This window comes from Parus major, chromosome 26 (assembly GCF_001522545.3).
Source record: "Parus major isolate Abel chromosome 26, Parus_major1.1, whole genome shotgun sequence".
Taxonomy (NCBI): Eukaryota; Metazoa; Chordata; class Aves; order Passeriformes; family Paridae; genus Parus; species Parus major.
Genome location: NC_031795.1, coordinates 5,799,484 through 5,804,938, shown reverse-complemented (window position 1 = coordinate 5,804,938; position 5,455 = coordinate 5,799,484). Strand labels below are relative to the sequence as shown.

Below are 5,455 nucleotides of genomic sequence, written 5' to 3'. Positions count from 1 at the left end.
CATCCACTTGTGCTTGACACGGGAGATTTGCCCTGGTTTGGACTCTTGGTTTGCTAAAAGGAGAACAAAGGGAAAAAAACCTCCAAATTCCTCCCAGTGTTGCTGTCACCCCTCTCTAGAACTCCAAAGAACGGCTTGCTGAGCTCTCAGATGTTCTGGGGGAAAATCCTTCAGGAAAAGGAGGAGTTGAGGGCCAGGCTGGACCGGGCTTGAGCAGCCTGGGGGGGTGGAAGGAGTTGGAATGGAACAACCTTGACAATCCTTTCCAAACCAAACCATTGTGTGAAAAGCTCCCAGGACTGGTTTTGGAGGTGGTTGATGTCAAGATCTGAAGTGTTAGATGGAAAAGGAAGCACAGAAAACCAAACCAGTGTGGGGCTGGCCAAACTCCCTCCTGCAAATCCTGTGCTCTGGGCTGTGGCTGGAATGGTTTGGTTTGAATTCCAGTGAAACTTCAACAGGGAAAGCTGCTTTTGAGAGATGGGAAACACAGGAATGGGCCTAAATGGAATAAACTGAAATGGAATAAAACATCCAGGAGTTGGGTTTGCTGAGTGGGAGAGCTCAGCACCAGGAGCTGGGGCTTGGCAGGGAGCAAAGCCTTCTGTGCTCGGTGCTTGTAGGAAAAACCATCAGCAAGTGGCTCCTGAAGCTCTTGCAGCCAGTCAGAGAAATAATACAGGACAATAAATCCTTGAAATCTGCTACTAAATCTATCAAGGCAAATAATACATCCTGATGGGAGGAAGACATTATTTGTTTTTTTGTTTTAAATTTGCCAGATCTCATTTTTTCTTGCATTTCTCTCAGGGAGGGGAGGACTTTTGAAAAGGCAATTACGACTGGTGAATGATTAGTGTTAGATGTGACACATTTATGCATCAAATATGTTTAACTGCATTAACCTTCAAGGAATTTACACTGACACCTTGAAAGATCTATCCTGTGCTCAGCCTGAAAAATCTGAGTTCTCCTCAACTTCCATCTTATTTACATTAATTTTATTACTAAATAAATGGGTCTAAAATATTAATGGAGTTTTTACAGGTTCTGAAGGTGGAGTGGCAGGGGAGATGGAGGGAAGCTGGCACGACTGGGGATTCTGTGGGGAGAGGTTTTTGAGGTGCAAGTGCATTGAAATGAGGTTATTTTCTGGTTTCTTCCCTGGCTGTCCCATCCTGGAGGGAAGATGACTGAAAGGGATGAGGTTACACAGCTCATTTATCCACTTTAGGTTTAATTTCCTGCTAATAAGGTATTTAAACCTTCCAGAAAGCAGCTTGTGGTCTTTGTAGACTTTTAATCTTTACACATTATGCAGAAAGGAAGTACATGCTCACAGAGGGTTCTTACTGGGGATTTTCAGGAAATATTCGCGTTATTAAAGAGCTCCTTGTGCTGCTCCTCTCCCAATTTCCGTGTGCTTTCCCAGCTGGGCAGTGGCAGCAGCTCCTCCATGTCTCTTGAGCTTCACTCCACTGAAATCTGGTTTGCTACGAGACAGACTCCGGTGGAATGAAGGACAACAGAATCCATGGATCGTCCTCGCTTCCCTGGGGAACACCGGGGAGGTTTTGGGGAGCTCGGGTGCCTTTAGGGGAACACGGGGTGTGTGGAGGTGTGAACTTGGAGCTTGGTGGGCTTGTCTGGGCTGAAATCCTCTTTTTCCTTCCCCTCCCATCCCTGTTTTTCACCTCTGTCACTTTAACCTGGAGCAAAGCAGCCACTTGGGACACTTTGTCCTGTTAATTGTGGGAAGAGCTGAGCCGAGGATGTGGCAGCTCTCCATCCCTTGAAGGCTTTTCATCCACCAGGAGCTTCTGCAAATTAAATGCTCAAGGCGGTTTATTCTGTCTTTTATGGCTTTTACAAGGGAGGTGTGACCAGATAATGGCCAGGCTCCCTTCTGGCCTTAAACACTGAATTTACAGGAGCCAAGGAATGCCTGCAGGCAATTTTCCTGAAGTGTGGACCCTCTTAAAGACCTCTGGCCATACTGGGAGTGTGTGTTAAGGTCCTGCTTCCCTTTAGAGGACAGAGGAGAGATAATCCCATTAATCCCGGCCTGCAGGATGTGGGAATTGGGGTTTGCTCCCCTTCGGGAGATGGGTCATGGCTTTCATGGAAGTCGTGGGATTTACCTATTTAAATAGGTAAAAACCCTCTAAAAGGTTTGCAGCCTCTTCCTGAGGGCTTCCCATCTGTGAAAGAGACAAAAAATAATGAAAATTAAGACTTTCAGGAATATTCCCCCATCAAAGTCCAGCCCATTCCTACATCTGTGCAATAAAGATATTTCTGAGGTTCCTGTAAAGGAATCTGATTATAGGTTTAAATATTTTACTTTATAAATATGTCCTGGTTTTATCTATAAATTAATAAATCAGAATATAATGCATATCCTTAGCATTGTGTGTTGCTTCTCCTCTAAAGAACTGAAACATTAAAGCAAATCTACATCAAACCCCACAAATCCCATGAATGAGATGGAAATTCTCCACATCCCAGCAAGGAATTGCAAATGGGGTTTCCAGTTTGGGTGGCTTTTCCAAATTAAGGTTCCAGTTCCTTCCTCCTCAATGCCTGGGAAAACCGGGGCTTTGACTTTGGCAAGTTTCCCACACACTCCTGGATAACTTCAGATCTCAAATTTTAATTTGCTTGCACTTCTCAGCTTGGGAAAAGGGAGGTTAAGGTGCAAAACTTGCCTTGAAGGTGAACTGAAATGTTCACCTGCACTTAAATTAAAAAAAGAAATCAACCCCAAAGCAACCCACAAAGCCCAGCGAGGAGGTGCTGATGGATGATTTTACAGAACAAATGGTTTGGGGTGTTTCTCTGTTGCTTTTAAATCTGAAGCTGCTGGGAGCCTCTCCCTGGCTGTGTCGGGACTTGTCCGAAGCTTTTGGGTAAGCCCTGAGAAAGGGTGGCCCAGGCAGGGACCCATCAACCCAAATTCCTCTGTGCAATCCTGCCTTGTTTGAAACGCCTTTTATCAGGCAAGTTGGGACGGGCTCACCCCACAAATGCCTTCGTGCATTTGTTCATGCACAGCTCCGGGGCATTAACCCCTCAGAGCCGGAATGTGCCGAGCCCAGCTGCAGCTCCCATCATTAAATCAAGGTTCTTATCAGCCAAATCTCACATTAAATCAATGGTAATAAAAACCTGAAATGCGAGCTCCAGCTCCAACAGCTCCCCTCGGTCCTGAACAGCCCATTTAAAATGTGGGGAGTTGGGTTTTTCAAGTTTTAATGAGATCCCCCCCTTGATTTTTGCTGGGAAGAAATGTTGAGGGTCAGGCTGCAGCTTCAGCTGAGCAGCAGCAAAGGTCTGCTGCATCCTCAGAAGGGGCAGACCTTTCACTAAAGGTCGCATAAAATTGTGCTGGACCTCCCTGAACTTTAAAATGAGCAAAAGTTTCTCTATTCCTTTGTCTGTGGGGTCCAGTGGTCCAGGCAGATGCTCTGAAAGGGCTGAGCACTGACCCCAGGGATGGCAAACTCTGGAAATCCTGTGCTGGGCTCAGCACCAGGAGCTCCCCATCCTGGGGAGAAAACACAGAACAATTTCTGTCCCTGTATTATGGCTCTGACTCTGAATTCCAGAGGCAGCACTTCCACAGCCCCAGCCTGATCCAGGTGTTGTGTCCAAGCTTTGGGCTGCTCCTGCTCATTCAGGGATCCATTTTTTCCTGCCTTTATCAGGCGTTATCCTCGTACTTTCCCAAACGTTTTCCTTGCAACTGGCTGCTATTTCTTTCAAAAGGGAAATTTCTCTTGGTTTTGAGGGAGTTTTACCCCATAAGAATCAGTTACATTTGAAATTGGCTTTAGCCCTGTGGGTTGCACGTGGAGAGGAGCCCGATTGTTCAGCTGGGCTCAAAGCTCCTGAGTCTCTCTTGGGAAAGTGAGAGAAGGCCTTTGGACACTTTCACACAACAGCCAACACAAACAAGGCACCCACAGAAAGGGGGAAATGCAGCCGGAGCCCCCTGGTCCCACAGCTCGCCCAAACCAAACTTCAGCATCTCAGAACACCCCACACAACGGCTTTGGGACCTCACAGACCAAACTCAAACTGAAGCAAGTTAAAATTGTCCCATAAGGCAAATTACCAAGTGTGACTGTTTTCTAAATATAGATATAGGATACCACTGGATAGGGAACAGTTTTAAGTTCTTCACATAGAAAATCAAGGGAAGAATCAACTGATTGAAACAAAGTTAAATCCTTACGAAGGGTGGCCTGGACAGCATCTCAGATCTGGTATTTGTTGCACCAGTGCAAGTCCGGAGCAACTGCACAGGTTCTGATTGAATCTGATCTTAAACAGCACCAACCTCCCAGTTCTTGCTGCTTTGGGAAATACCTCCCCATGCTCCACCAGCTGCTGCTTCCAGCATCTTAAAATGACTTAAAATATCCCCAGGAACTGTTTGGGAAGTTCTCATTTTTCCTTTTAGAACCCATCTCCCTCCATTTCCACACGGCCAAGGGCGCTGGCGTTTGTAGGGACCGAGCAGCGCTCCTGCCACAGGAGCAGGGTTAATTAGGGCACCTCATTAGAGCATCCTGTGGCTCCCCTCCCCCAGCCCTCACCTGTGCCCAGGTGACCCCCAGGGACAGCCCATGGCTGGAAGGGTCACTCACTCACCTGGCTCTGCTGGGCAGCTCCCACTCCCATCCCGCAGCTGCTGCACCGAACTTCCACCAAAACCACGCTAAGGACACGAGCCACTCAGCTGAGAGTGGGGGGACAATGAAACTGGGGGTTTCTATTCTTTCTGTCAGTGTTTGGAGCAGAACCCGGGGGCGGGAGCGCGGTACCAGCCCCAGCCCCTCCCGGCGGCCGCAGGTGAGGTTTTATCCCTGAGCTCACCTGTGGCTGCAGCCAATGGAGCTCCCGGCTCCTCCCTGCCCTGCCCGGCCCGCCCCGCTCACAAAGCCACCCAAAGTGTCCCCAAACCCTCCAGCCTGCTCTGCAAATCCTCATCCTGCGCTCCCAGGTCTTGCTTATCAACCCAGAGTTAACCCAAAGCACGGCAGAACGCCTTCAGAGTCCACCTTCATTTTGCCCTATCGATTGTCTGTGTTTTAAACTCGCCTTTCCATCCAAGAAATACTTCATTTTTCCAAAGCTGCTAAAGAAAGGGAAGTGCATTGACTCTTGAGTGCTCCATGAGCGGTGAGATAGAGATTGTGCTGTAATCCCTGTAAAATTCGGGATTCAGGCGGCCAGAGCCTGCCATGGGGTATAAACTTGTAAAGACTTTGGGGAGAGCTCTGGGGAGTGCAGGGATGCTCTGTCCAAGGGCTTCCATGCACTGGTTTTAATTCTGGAGGAATTTAGTTCTGGAGGAATGCCACCCATAGCAGGACTCGCTCTGGGCACTCTGGAATCTCTGGATTCTTCCTTTCCTTGGCCCTTTACGTGAGCCCCCTGTGGCAGGGGG

At 48.1% G+C, this 5,455-nt stretch overlaps 1 long non-coding RNA gene across 1 annotated transcript; it reads right to left on the bottom strand.

Annotated features, from left to right (window-relative positions):
• Window positions 1-1,283: 1,283 nt before the first annotated feature.
• On the bottom strand, window positions 1,284-4,847 carry LOC107214853. The gene is made up of 2 exons (XR_002002459.1): window positions 4,657-4,847; window positions 1,284-2,201 (listed from the first exon to the last, which is right to left on the bottom strand). It is a non-coding gene; the product is annotated as an uncharacterized LOC107214853 (long non-coding RNA).
• Window positions 4,848-5,455: the final 608 nt, after the last annotated feature.